The sequence below is a fragment of the Phragmites australis genome, chromosome 21, assembly GCF_958298935.1.
Source record: "Phragmites australis chromosome 21, lpPhrAust1.1, whole genome shotgun sequence".
Classification (NCBI taxonomy): domain Eukaryota; kingdom Viridiplantae; phylum Streptophyta; class Magnoliopsida; order Poales; family Poaceae; genus Phragmites; species Phragmites australis.
Window position 1 is genome coordinate 74,169 of NC_084941.1, and position 14,424 is coordinate 88,592.

At 46.9% G+C, this 14,424-nt stretch overlaps 1 long non-coding RNA gene across 1 annotated transcript; it reads right to left on the reverse strand.

The window, feature by feature from the left end:
- Nucleotides 1-8,135: 8,135 nt before the first annotated feature.
- LOC133902943 (uncharacterized) lies at nt 8,136-14,034 on the reverse strand. Its single transcript, XR_009907170.1, has 3 exons — nt 12,631-14,034; nt 11,715-11,830; nt 8,136-9,536 (listed from the first exon to the last, which is right to left on the reverse strand). It is a non-coding gene; the product is annotated as an uncharacterized LOC133902943 (long non-coding RNA).
- Nucleotides 14,035-14,424: the final 390 nt, after the last annotated feature.

Here is a 14,424-nt window from a genome sequence, read left to right on the forward strand (position 1 = left end):
TAGAAAAGCTATCGCCATTTCAAAGGACGGCAGCTTTTCCTATATAAGGGCATGCGTTCGATCTTTAGAGGCACGAGGAACTACTTCAGAGACGTTAATCTCCCATGCATCATTAGGAAAAAGAGGAGTGCAAAGCGGCACGTAGAATCCATGTTCAATCTCGGCATTGTAAAATTATCGTGAACTTTGTATTAATCGTTTACGTTTAACTTTGCTAATAAAATTACCAGTTTCTACTCTTCTCGTCCGATTAATCCATTTTTCGTCAACTTTTAGATGTTCTTTAATTCTAAATTTTGAATAGATAACAAAAATATTATTTAGTAACTTACCACTTAATTTTTCAAAAACATCAGCCTTTTCAGACATATCCTTTTTAGATATAGACTTTTCAAATATAGCCATTTCAGACATAGACTTTTTGGAAATAGGCTTTTCAGACATAGCATTTTCAAGCATATGCTTTTTAGATATAGCCTTGTCAGACATAGACTTTTCAGATTAGGGATGGCAATTGGACCTATAGGTTCGGGTATCCGTGATGTCGAATATCTAACTATATGGTGTATGAGTATAAGGAGTACACCATACACGGATAGGATACACTGTATACCTGATGAACAACTTCAGATATTGCGGATCCGAATCTATAAGACCCGGTATACTCAGATATCACAAAAGCTTGTACTGGGAAGGTCTTGATCGGGTTAACCGACTCGAGTACGACTAGTATCCAAGCAGGATTTGACAGTCTTGCCTTGACCAACAAGATGAATGACTTCCTATCGACTACGGCAGGGACTAAGACGGCACCAGGACCCCTCTTATAAGGCTGGGGACCCTGATCCCTAGAGGAGAACTCACGACAGATCAACGCCTACGTAACTCGACGCAAGCACCAAGATCCTAGCTTTGAAGATACTCGACGACTTCAACTCTAGATTAGCTTAGATCTGATCTATTCCATTGTAATAGGTTTAGCCACTTTACTTATACTCGAGACAATTCATATACAGCATCATCCACACAGAAGGTAGGGTACTACTCCACATCGGGGGGCCCAAACTTGTATATATCGTGTGTCGTGTTTCCTGCTCGTTCCCTGATCTCGAAGGTACCCCAATTCAATTACGGATATATTATCAGGAACTAATCTTCGACAGTTGGCGCTCCAGGTAGGGGCATTCATTTGTTTTTTCAGGATCGATCATGTCTCAAGTGCATGTTTGTTTTGGATTCTTCGACATCGGCTTCTACAACCACTTCAAGTCGGCGGCGGTCATTTTCGCATTGCCTCCTGCCAGTTCGGAGATCATCTTTGGAACAATGGCATACCATTGGGACGATCAAGGTGAACTGATCCACATTGGTATCATCGAGTCTAGCCTATTGGACACATATCGCGAGGCGGGACACCTCGAGTGGGATCATAAGGAGCATAATGTTCTTCAGTTCATGAACACTGACAACGAAGGTGGGAGTTAGTACAATGGCGACGACAGCTCCATTGACGACCAGAGCAGCCGAACAGATCGATTCATGTTCATGGCCGGAGCCGAAGCCACACTCGTCGAACAAAACGTGGAGGATACGAACACCGGGATGAACGACGGTGAAAGAGTCCCCAAGGATCCAGCCCCAATAGCTGGGGCTATGCAGGCCCCCGATACTTCCCATCATCGATGGGCGAAGGAAAATCAGGAGAACCCCTACATTTAACGTCGACTTGGCCTGGGAACGCCTGCTCTTCAGGTGGTGCCTCCACCCGCAACGATTCCAAGATCGAGGGACAAACTTCCTCAACATAGCGATCGAGGAGCTACATCGGCTCGACCATAGCCAAGTCTGGGCAGCAGTGTCTTTAGTACTCCGAAAGCTAATGTCCAGAGAGCTTATATGGTTCTGAGGTCCTTCCCCTAGTTGGATCCGATGAATCCTCTAATCCTGATGGTCAATTAGCTCAAGACTCTACTCAATGCGGCTTAGATCCAGGTGGCTCGAGTGAATAACCCCAGCGGCTCTGGGCACCCCAGCCAGCAAGGTGCTGATTCAAGGAGTTACGGACGCGGACATCCCCGAGTCAAGCGATCCCAAATGGGAAGCTCGGGTGATCGAGCTTGAGCGCAGTCTTGCATGCCAAACTGTAAATACCTTATCCATAAGCGTAGGAACCAGAAAGACCTAAGTAATCGCATCCCTCATGATAGGCACGATCTATGGAGAGTGATAAACAACCGCCGTGAGAAATGTCGTGATGACGATCATTGATATAACGACCACAGACCTCCGGAACGAGACGGTCGATGTGACTCCCCTGTTCAGAGGAACATGCATGATAATCCTCCCCTATCTCCTCCTGAGGAATTCTACAGAGGCTGTGAAGCTTTCGCAACTGAACTCCGGTTGATACGATGGTCCGAGAAATTCAAAGCGGGTCTGATCCAGAAGTACGATGGAAAAATCAACCCCAATGAGTGGTTACAGATCTACACCACTAGTATTTGAGTGGCTGGCAACGACAACAGGGTAATAGCTAATTACCTACTGACTGCCCTCGATGGACCTACAAGATCCTGGTTGCTGAACCTACTACCCAACTCGATCCAATCGTAGGCTGAGCTGAAAGCTCAGTTCATCTCCAACTTCCAGGGAACATTCGAGCGCCCAAGAACGGAAGACGATCTCCATCAGCTAAACCAATGTAAGGACGAGTCTCTTCAGAACTTCATTCGTAGGTTCAGTGACAGGCACAATACGATCCCGAACATCTCCGACAGCTCGGTCATCATTGCCTTCAAGCGAGGTGTGAGGGACAAAGATCTGGTTGGAAAACTTGCTACCTGGAAGATCAATACAGTGAAAGAACTCTTCGAGTTGGCCGACAAGTGTGCAAAGCGTGCTGAGGCTAAGGCACACGTCAAAAATCCTGAATCTGGCAAGGACAAGCCCGAGTCCTCAAAGAATGAGGGGAAGAAGAGACCCGGTGACAAACACAAGGGTCCAGACACAACATTAACTGCGGTCGATAGGAGTAAGTCGCGCAACACCAGGGATAATAAGGGCCTGAGCCAAAGAGGTGGGAAGTGGTGTCCCATCCATCAGACCAACCAACATGACTTTGATGAGTGTCACATTATCAAAAAGAAGCTCGACGATAAACTTAAGGCCGTTGTTGCTGATTACCATAGCAAGCAGGCTAAGCCAGGCAACAAGGATGACAAGCCCGAATTCCGCGAGGTTGACCAGAGCTTGGCACACATCTTGGGAGGGTCCGCCTCATACAAGTCCAAAAGGTAGTATAAAGTGATCGAAACGGATGTCAACCTGGCTCTAACCAGGCCTCCTCGATACTTCAAGTGGTCAAAAGTCTCGATCATCTTTGATCAAGCTGACCACCCATCCGCGGTTCCACACCCGGGTCGGTATCCAGTTGTGGTCCAACCTACTATCCTCAACATCAAAGTCTTTAGGACATTGATCGACTGGGGTAGCTCACTCAATCTCATCTTCGCCAAGACATTAAACAAGATGGGGATCCAATGGTCAGAGCTCAATACAGGACCTAAGCCTTTTCACAATATAACTCCAAACTCCTCAACCATACCCCTTGGCCAGATCAAGTTGCCGATCACAATTGGCGAGCCTGACAATTTTCATACTGTCACATACTAAATTTGTAATCATGTAATTAAGCATAATCATGCTTCTTAAGAATTATGTTAATTTTGTGTAATTTCATTTTTGAATGCTGGAGCAATTCATTTTGAGTCAATCGGATGAGAGAAAGAAATTCGGAAGAGAAAAAAAAAGAATTTATAGTTAAAATGGACTCTTTTCCCTAGCACGTGGGCCCCACTAGGTGGGCCAACCACCCCATCTCTCCAAAGGGGGCAACCACTCACTCTCACCTGCTCCCTCTCTCCCACCCGCGTAGCCCCAAAGGGAGCAGCAGCTCCCCTCTCCCTCTCTCTCACGCACTCTCTCATTCTCCCCCAAAATCCCACCTCAAGAGAAGGAATTGAGGTATGCATGTGGCACTCATGCGCTCCTTAGCTCGCAAGCTTCCCATCCATCCAATTCATTTTTGTTCTCCCGGAAGATTTGAGACGGTTTTGATGTCTTTTGGGTTTCTTGGTTGAAGCACAAGGAGCACCGGCATTCTTCCTCTTTTTGAGCTTTACTTCCTTCAACCGATGGTTCCCAAGCTTGGCCAAGCATCTTGGGTGAGTCTCCTAGGCATCCATGGCAATAATCCATATTTTGGATGGATAGATTTCGAATTTGGAGTTAGGGTTGTGAAGTTCTCGAATTCTTGATAATTTGGAGCAAAAGAGGAGTTTGGATGAGGTTTGAGTTAGGAATCGTATTGCTAGGTTAGTGAGTGAGTTCTAGACTCCATGAACTATCTTAAACATATTTTCTATTAGATTGGTGAGGCTCGCAAATCAAATCGATAGAGTTTTCCCCTTATAGGAGCCTCCATGGACAGCCCGAAGAGTCTGGAGAATTGTCTGGAGACTCTGTAGTTACTGTTTATCAGACTTTTTCTTTTATGTTGATATCTTGTAAATTTCATAATTAGTTCATACGGACTCCAAAAATTATGAAACCAGTTGCGTTAGCTTCATATGAGTACGAACTACATGTTAAAGATGTTTGTACTCAAGAAAATACTTTTGATAATTAATTAATTAATTAAATGTGTTTCGTCTTGATTAGATCACAATTAATTAATACCATGTCCTAAAATTATGAAACCACTTGGACAATTCATGTTATGATTAGTGTCATCTAGGAAAAATGTTTTCTGGCATTATAAAGTAAATTTTATGGCATTTTTTCCTATGCTTATTGCGATGCATTCTTTTCTGTAGTGACCGTCGAATCGATTTACGAAAAGACGCGAACACATTTTCTGCAGAAATCCGGAGTGTCCAGAGAATATCCCGGATAGTCCGAATAAATCCGGAGAGTCCAGAGACTTCGGACTTCTGTCAGTTTTCCGATGTCGTTAGATCGCAAAGTTTATTATTCCTTCGCATGTCTTACGCTTTTAGCTTGTTGTTATGCATATTGTAGCATACATATTTGCACGTCATTCATGCTCATTATTGCACTGTTCTTGTTTAGTGAACAAAGAACCAGCGCGTGACCCGGCCGCGGTTGAAGGCGACGCCAATCTCCCAGAATTTTGCGAGTGTTGCGTGGGTAGCACTAGGCAATCACCAGAGTAGCAAGGCAAGCATCTAAGCATACTTCTCCTATTAATTTGGATCATTTGCGTCATATGTGATAAATTACACATTATATATGTTATGCATAAGTTCGAGTCGATGTCAGGTTTATGATGGGTAGAACCTATGTTGATACACTAATTCTCCTGTTTTGAATAATTGTTGATTTGTATCCTTGTAGCCTAGGTTTAATATGGTGTTATCTAACTTAAAATGTCATTCGTGATGCTTAGCAAGTGCTTAGGTCCTCAGTAGAAGTCGAGCAGTGAAATGTTTAATTGTTCGCGAGCATAGGTTTTAATTACTTGCACAACGATCATGATGATGGGTTGATGGTGTTGGTTGGATGAGTGGTGAGGATGAGACGACATGTGTACGGTGTTAGGGGTGTTTGTCCTACCCGGATGTGGAGTTCCCCTGAGTAGGTCGGGAGAGGGACCCAGATACCTTAGACCACTTACATCGTTTAAACACCGATCGTTGTTGTAGTTGGCTTTAGCACTTTTCGTGCTTACTACATGTATCATATGGGAATGATAAGCCGATTACCTTTGTAGATGTGGCTTTTTAGCGTGTGGGTTGATAGTGTCGGGCATGAGGTCGGTTGGGGTATCCATTTTGCTCCAGGAACAATTCTGGATTACCCCCGCACCTATTGGCGCATGATCAAACAGTTGGGGTTTATTGGAAAAGGTTGACATGTGTACCCCTTATATGGATCTGTGTGGCAATGCAAGCCGTATGGTCCTCAAGTCGTGTAGGTAAAGGAGTACCCCCTGCAGGATGTAAAAACATTTTGAAATGCCACGCTCTCGGTCATGAGCATGCTTCTGTCCATTTGTAGCAGTCGTGAGGCCAGGACAGCACAAGTGCCACGTGGCGCCTTCCCTCGAGGACCACCACCCCGAGGGCCCGAGGGAAGCCAGATTCGGGAGAGGGTGCTCGGGGCCAAGAACAGTTGGCCCCCGAGTACCCATAGTGCCTCGAGGACTTGAGAAGAGCCAGGTCCGAAAGTGGGCGCTCGGGGCCAAGTACAGTTGGTCCCCGAGTACCCAGAGTACCCTGAGGACCCGAGAAGAGTCAGATCTGGGAGTGGGCGCTCAAGACCCGAGAAGAGTCAGATCTGGGAGAGGGCGCTCGGGGCCAAGAACAGTTGTCCCCGAGTACCCAGAGTGCCCCGAGGACCCGAGAAGAACTAGGTCCGGGAGTGGGCACTCGGGGCCAAGAACAGTTAGTCCCCGAGTACCCAGAGTACCTCGAGGACCCGAGAAGAGTCAGGTCTGGGAGTGAGCGCTCGGGGCCAAGAACAGTTGGTCCCCGAGTACCCAGAGTGCCCCGAGGACCCGAGAAAAGCAAGGACCGGGACTGGACGCTCGGGGCCAAGTACAGTTGGTCCCCGAGCACCCTACGAACCCCGAGCACCGGCAAGCCCTATGCTGGTGGACCCCGTAGGGACTTCACGATGAGGCGTCGGTCGGTGGGAGGCCCGATGCTGCATTTAATGGGGAGCATGGCCAGTCACATCCAACCACTCTCCCCCACGCCTGCCATACTGAATACGTTAATCCCTGCCACCGCTTGGTAAGAAGGCGTGGGCATAATTAATGCGGCGGGTCCCATCGCATGTCCCCTCGTGGGGCCCATAATATGGGAACTTGTGCCTTCGTTCTGGGCACTCCTTGAAGGGCCTCCCCCTCGGTAGATGAAAGGGGGGGAGCACTTCGTAGAAGGAACGAGAAAAAGAGGAAGCTCAAGACTTCACACAGCCGATAGAACAGCAGCACCTTGTAACACAAAGAAAAACGAGAGTGCTAGAGATCTAGAGAAAGGCATTCGAAGAGCTTTGATAATATACTAGACACACAGGAGTAGGGTATTATACATCCGTGCGATCCGAACCTGTTTAAACCCTTGGTGCATTCATTACTACTAGCCAACGACGAATCATCCCGCCTAAGCCCCCCAGCCGAATCTCAAAGGGGGTCCCTCAAGATCCCCGCTTGCGGTGTTCATCCACCGACAAGGTGGTTGATATGTTGAGATAGTGCTTTACAGATATTATTCCTATGGTTCCTTTTATATTATGTTCAGTTGATGTTTATGGGCTAGTATGTTACTTTGATCAAGTATAGATGCTCACACATGTGTATGTCAAATTTTCTTTCACATATGAAATTTACTTAACCATGTGGCTATATCCTTGCTAACATCCAAATGCATAATTCTTAGAGTCGGACTATTTATAAGTGTCTATTATGGATTAAGTCTTGCGAGTACTTTCGTATTCACGCTGCTATTTCAGGTGCTATCGGCATGGGTGGCGGTGGGAATGAGTAGGCAACTACTAGGAGGTCACGCTTTTGGGGTGAAGCCTAAGGGCATATGGCTTCACCCATCTTTTACTATCTTTAGCTTTTGTTTCCGCTGCGTAGTTTCTTTCGCTGATTAGGAGTTGAGTCAGTTTTTTTAGTCTCCTCCTAGCTCTATTTTTCTATAAATTGTAATAACTTTGTGCATGCTTAAGAACTTGTAATTTAATGTTAATTACTCGCTCTTTCTTAAACTTTGTTGTGATGTGACATATTAAAAAGACATGTGTTTCGATCTTGGGCACAAAAATACCGAACCCGGGATCTTCAGTACCTCCTATATCAGTCCCTAGATCAAATAACTGATACACATAGTATAACAGTAGTAGTATCATACTCAAACTTCGTATATAAGTATTACGGTTCAGAGTACAAAAGGTTTACAAACCATACTGTAAATTACAAACCTGACCGAACGTCCAACAAAACATAGCGAAAAATAGCAGCTACCCAAAGCCACAAGAAGCTAGGATGCGAACGTGACTTCTAACTCTACTCTTCATTATCGGCTTCACCTCCGGCGAAGTTGGCATCAGTTTCTTCATTTGAATGACAACAAGAATGAGTACGAAAGGTAGTCAGCAAGTCTTATACTACTTCAAAGTGTTTGATAGATGCATAAGGGATGAAACAAGGACAACGCTTTATGGTTTAGTTTTAAGCGTAAAGCAATTTTATGCAAGTATTCCATTGTATTCTCTATTTTAACCTTTAAAGCAGTTTAAATCGTTCAAAACCAAGCATCAAATATATCTGGGGTTTTCGGTCCTGGGAGGGGCTACACCTCACTCTGCGGTCCCTATTATCACATCTGGTGTACCTCTAGTACCACACAGCTTCTGGCGGATCGAGCCAAGAACCTCATAACACGGACATCTAATCCACATACTCACTCATCAAGACACACGCATCCCTTAGACTAATCAAGTGAGGTCAATGCTTCGAATGTCCATGACCGCAGACATGACTATTCTAATAGGTTTACACTTTCAGAGGTTGTACACTGTACCCACACAATATGCTCAGCCTCCATCTGTTGCAGGTGGATGAGGAAATCATACCGAGACACTTCAATCACTTTTCATGCTAGGCTTTTCTACGTGATACATCAAGTTCTTCAGGTCTCATATAGAGGGTAGACCCCCGATGACCGACTGCGGCAGAAACTCCTTCGCGCAGAACCTGAAAACACTTAGCTTGACGTTGCCTCTCAGGCCTCCTGGTATTATGCCTAATCCAGTCCGGTGAAAGAAGAGTCAAGTCTTGCCCATTCAGGACGTATGGTTGTACTAGGGTGGCTTAGCATGACGACCCAAGATTCGGTGCTTAAGCAGCTGGGGCAGGCATCTTCAGCGTTGGCAATGAGTATCACCTCAAGCCCCCAATGTACGCGATAGCCTCCAACTCTGAGGACTATCCCGCTTGCCCCCGCCAAAATAGTTTTCACCAATTTTACACATCTCCCGTCATATCCCACACGACATGAATGATTTCACAACCATCACATAATTCACAACCATCAAGTATTCATGGTATATGAGTTATCATTGATAACAGTAAATCGATATCTCCGAAGAGAGGAATTTTAAAAGCGATATCTCTGAGGAGGTGTATTCCATCCTAAGCATGCTAGATATCAAGGTGTCGTCCATCGTTAATATATTTAACAACAGGTACTTCTATGGTGATATGTATTCTAGATGATGACATGTAAGGTATGACAGTGTTGATAGGATTAACCACTACAATTAGTTTGAAAGAAAACACAATACATAACTCATGCGATGATAAGTCCAGTTTTAGTTGATCATGTAGATTATTTGAAAACATAGGTTCAATATGATCAAGGAAATAGGACTTGCCTTCATGAAGTCTGCTTCAAAGTCTTGTTTGAAGTCTGGATCATCTGGGTTCTCCGCGAAGTCTTCCGATTCTGCAAACACAACTACGATCAATAACTGACTACTAGAGAAGAAAAAACTAACACCAAATGAAAAGCCAAATAATCCCTAAAGGATATCACACTGTGATAGATAGGTAGATCTAGAATTAGATGAATTTTGCCAAAAGAATCGCCGAAATTGGAGTTGAAACGGAGCCAGAAAGGAAAATCCTAGAAAATTAGAAAAGGGAACTATTCTACGGACTCGGTCCATAAAATTGTGGACCAAGGGGATATTTGTGAGTGGGTCTATGGTGCACCGGATTTGGTGGACTGGTGGGTGGCTATTCGGTGAACTCGGTCCACGGTTGGTGGACCGAGGGGGCATCAGTGGCTGGTCCACCACGGATCGGGGCCGTGGACTGGTGACCGATCTGGTGGGGCCCACTAGCAGTGAGGGAGGGGGTGGCTCAATGGATAAGGCCGGTCGGGTCTCCAGGAGTGCGCGTGAGGTGCTCGGAGAGAGAGGGAGACAGGCACCGGAGGGGAGGGAGGAGGCCACAGGAAGTTGGCCGGAGGGAAGTGAGAGGCACAGCAATGGAGAGGGGGAACCAGTGGAGCAGCGAGATGGCTGGGGAAGAGGCTAGCCAGAGGAGTGAGTATGACGGCGGAGCTCGGGATGACTCACGCGAGCCAGCGGCGGCGCGCAGAGGACGACGCGACGCGGGCCGGCTAGTTGGGCCAACCGAGCGGTGCGACAACCTTGGTCATGCTGCTGTGGTGATGATGTGGAGAGGCTACGCGCGCACGATAGTGGTATGGCGAAGGGCTTGGCGATGGCGCGCACTGGACAGTGAAGAGGAGTGTGTGGTTGAGCATTGGTGTGGAACGACGTGCACGCAGGCGCCGCGGTGCGCTGGCCTGACGCGGTCGAGTGGTCGGGAAGGTGCAGTGCTGTCGGGACGGCGTGAGCTAGCGATGGGACAATCAGCACGAGTCAACTGGGGCAGCATGTGGGCGGTGAGCAAAGCGTGGTGGTGGTGCACGATGGATTGGTGCGGCCGAGTGGCGATGTTAGTATCACACGATGCTATGGCGACGAACGGGAGAAAGAGTAAAGACAGGGGAGAAGAAAGGGAGCAAAGGGCCTCACCGGTGGAGGATTCCTTGGCTGCAAGGTAAGAAGTTATATCTGGGGGTTTTGGTCCTGGGAGGGGCTACACCTCACTTCGCAGTCCCTATTATCACATCTGATGTACCTCTAGTACCATACAGCTTCTGGCGGATCAAGCCAGGAACCTCATCACACGGACATCTAGTCCACACACTCACTCATCAAGACACATGCACTCGGAGTCTAGTCAAAAAGGTTCTATTCGAATAGATTTATACTCTGCATAGGTTGTACAGCTTTACCCAAGCGATATGCTCAGCCTCCAACCGTAGCTAGTGGAGGAGCGAATCATACTGAGATTCTCCAGACACCTTTCTTGCCAGGCTTTTTCACGAGACATGCCAAGTACCAGAGCTGCATGTTCTGAAGGCCAGCATCTCTTTTTAAGCCTAAGCTAGTCCCTGAAACCTCCAAATAGTGGGACAGATGGACCCTTGGCTGGTCGTTGCTCTCAGCCTCCTGATATGATGCCCAACTCAGTCCGGTTGCACGGGGTCGCTAAGGCATGGTTGCGAAATGACTCAGTCCTTAAACGGTCGAGCCAGCCATCTTCATGGGCAATGAATACCATAAGGTAACTCAAGCCCCCAAAAGCATCCTCCTCGGAGGACCACTCTACCTACCCATGCCAAAACAGTTTTCACTTATTTTTACACATCACCAGCCATATCCCACACGATATCAAGGATTTCACAACCATCACAGAATTCACAACCATCAAGGATTCATGGTATATGAGTTGTCATTGATCAGTAAATCTTGTCTTCAAGGAGAGGTGTTTTAGAAGCGATGTCTCTGAAGAGACATATTCAATCCTAAGCATGCTAGATATCATGGCATCGTCTGACGTCAATATAGATAACAACAGGTAATACTAGGGTGATATGTATTCTGGATGATAATATTCAAGACATGGCTTCTGTTTGATAGGATTAACTACAAGTAGTTTGTAAAAGCGCAATACATAGCACATGCAATAATAAGTCCAGTTTTAGTTGATCATGTATATTATTTGAAAACCATAGGTTCAGTATGATTTAGGAAATAAGATTTACCTTGACGAATGTCAATTCACAATTGGTCTTGTCGTTCAAATCTCCTGGATTCTTCTTCATCGGGCCTCATTTTCAGTTCCTTCCTCGTGCCCTAGCTTAGAACCTTGACTTCGAGCCTACGTAGATTATCGACGAAAAGTGCACAGCGACCAAGCATATGAACACCAGAACAAAACCAAATGAAACACCAAAGTGGAAGAAGAACGACTGAGGAAAAACGACAAAAGCGGAAGATGATCGTCAACTCTAAGCAATACGAAGCTAATACACAAAGAATAGCGGGATCATCTAGTGAAGCTAGGTCAAGTTGTTAACAAATGTGTTACTCTCGTTTGTTTGTATGTGAGCATGTATACGTATATACATAAGTATAACTCTAGGCATGCATGTAATTAATTAATTAATTATTAACGTTTAAATTATTCTATCATATTCTAATGACTAGTATTAATTTATTTAACAGCTACACTATTTAACTTATTACACTAAGTATACTATGATTAATCATATAGCTTAAAGCATGAAATAACATCCTACTCCAACTAAAATAAAAACAATCTTTAGTTTATTCTAAAAACCATTCTTTAATTAACATGATGATTAAACCTACACTTAAGCTAGATTAATATAAGCAACTTATACATGATTGTATCCTAAACATATTTATGGAATTATCTAACTCACTTTATTTATTAAAAGATGAACTCTAAATCTAGATAAACGTCGGGACACGAAATAATATTGAACGAGAAAATTAAATAAACTCTAAAAATTACAAGATTTAGCATGGAGATAGCTTATGATTTTAGAGGAATATCGACAAAACAATCACTAAAATCGGAGTTGAAACGGATGAGTTACGGACGTCGAAAGATTTAACAGAATTGGAAATATCTGGAAAAAGAAAAGGGTTTACTGTTCAATGGATTCGGTCCATGGAATTGCTGAACTAGGGAAATTTGTGAGGGCGGTGCACCAGGGACCAAATTTGGTGGGCAGGTGGGGTGACTGTGCTGTGGATCCGGTGTGTAGGCTGGTAGACTGAAGGGGGAGCTCGGTGTTTGGTCCACCGTGGACCGACCTTATGGACCAAAGGGGGATGGGGCCCACCTGCTAGAGAGAGAGGAATGAGATAAGGTTTGCCGGTTTGCTTTCTCCCGTGTGGCTCATGATGAGAACGAGAGAGTCTGGGGAGAGAGAGGGAGGGGCGACCGAAGGTGGTCGGCTGGAGGGAGGAAGTCCGGTTGGGTTGAAGAGTGGGTGCCAGCGGGAGGAGAGGAGCCGGCCAAGAGGTGGCGCTAGGATGGGGAGGACTCCGGCCAGGACGAAGTTCGGCGGGGTCTCCACAACAACGGCGGCCTAAGGTGCGGTGAGCATGGTGCACGAGTGGATGGCGTGCGGGCGGTGTGGCACGAGTGGTGACGAAGGGCGTGGAGCGGAAGGAGATGGCCAGCCGGTGCAGCGGTTGGGTGCCTAGGCCAGCCGAGCGGCGGGCGACGGCTCGGGTCAGCGGGCGACGCGGTGGCATGGGATGCAGAACGCGGCAAGCGTGGGTCGTGAGGATCTCGGTGGCAGCGGCCTCACCCGAGCAGCGGGCGGTGCGACGAAGCACACTGGTGGCTGGTGGCACGAAGGGCGTGCGCGAGCGAGAGGATGAGCAGGCGGAGCTATGCGATGGGAGTGGCGCGGTGCGTCATGGCGTGACAGTGACACGCGGACGGCGGTAGTGCGCGACGACGTGGCTCAGCGTCAACCAAGCGCGGAAGGGACCGCATGGCGCAGGAGATGGCACGCGGCCGAGCGGCTTGGTGATCGGGCGGCTGCAGAGCATAGGACGGCATAACGCAGCATGAGGCCGGGCGGAGCGCGGTTCAGCGGCGTGGCACAGCGCAGCATAGCGGGGTGCGACCGTATGGCGACGCAGGACGGTGCCACGGCAGAATGATTAGAAGGAAGGGAATGGCCGGTGGCGCGGGTGGTGATGGCAGGACGGAGCCGCGGTGGAGGAATGCGCGGGCTCGGCGTAGACAGGAGGATAGCGACACAGAGCTCCTGCTGCTGTGATGCTTGGTGCTGTGCTGTGAGGGCGCCGGTGTGCTGCTGCTGTGCGGAAGAGAGGAGCAGAGAGGGGAGCTGCCGTTGTTGTGATGTGCTTTGTGTGCTTTGTATGCATGCTTGTGTGTGTATGGTGGATGAGGGAGGGCTGCTTGCTGGTGAAGCTTGAGAGGAGAAAGCAATGGATTATGCCTGCTTGTGAAAAGATCAGAAGCAGAGCATGGGCACAGGGAGGAGGTGGCCGGTGCGATCTTTTGCTGCCCATGGTGAGAATAGAGAGAGGCATGGGGAAGGGTATGGGCTAGTGCCTGGTGAGAAAGATCAGGGAGGCATGGGGTGATGGCCGGTGCTTCTGATCAGAGAGAGAAAGCAGGGCAGAGAGGAGAAAAGAGATGAGAGACAATGTGAAAAGATCTGGAAACGTGAGAGATAGATTAAGATGAATTACAGAGTGAAGGATTTGAATGTGGATTCAAATAATTGCATTTGAATGTGTAAATGGATGTATTTGTATTGTAATTGGGATGTATGCCGATTGAATGAATGTATCCGAATTTTGAATTCGAATACATGATGATTCAATTGAACTGGATTGAATTGGCGAAGCGATTGAACTAGAAAGTATTCGAATATAACTCGATTGATTCAAATTGCA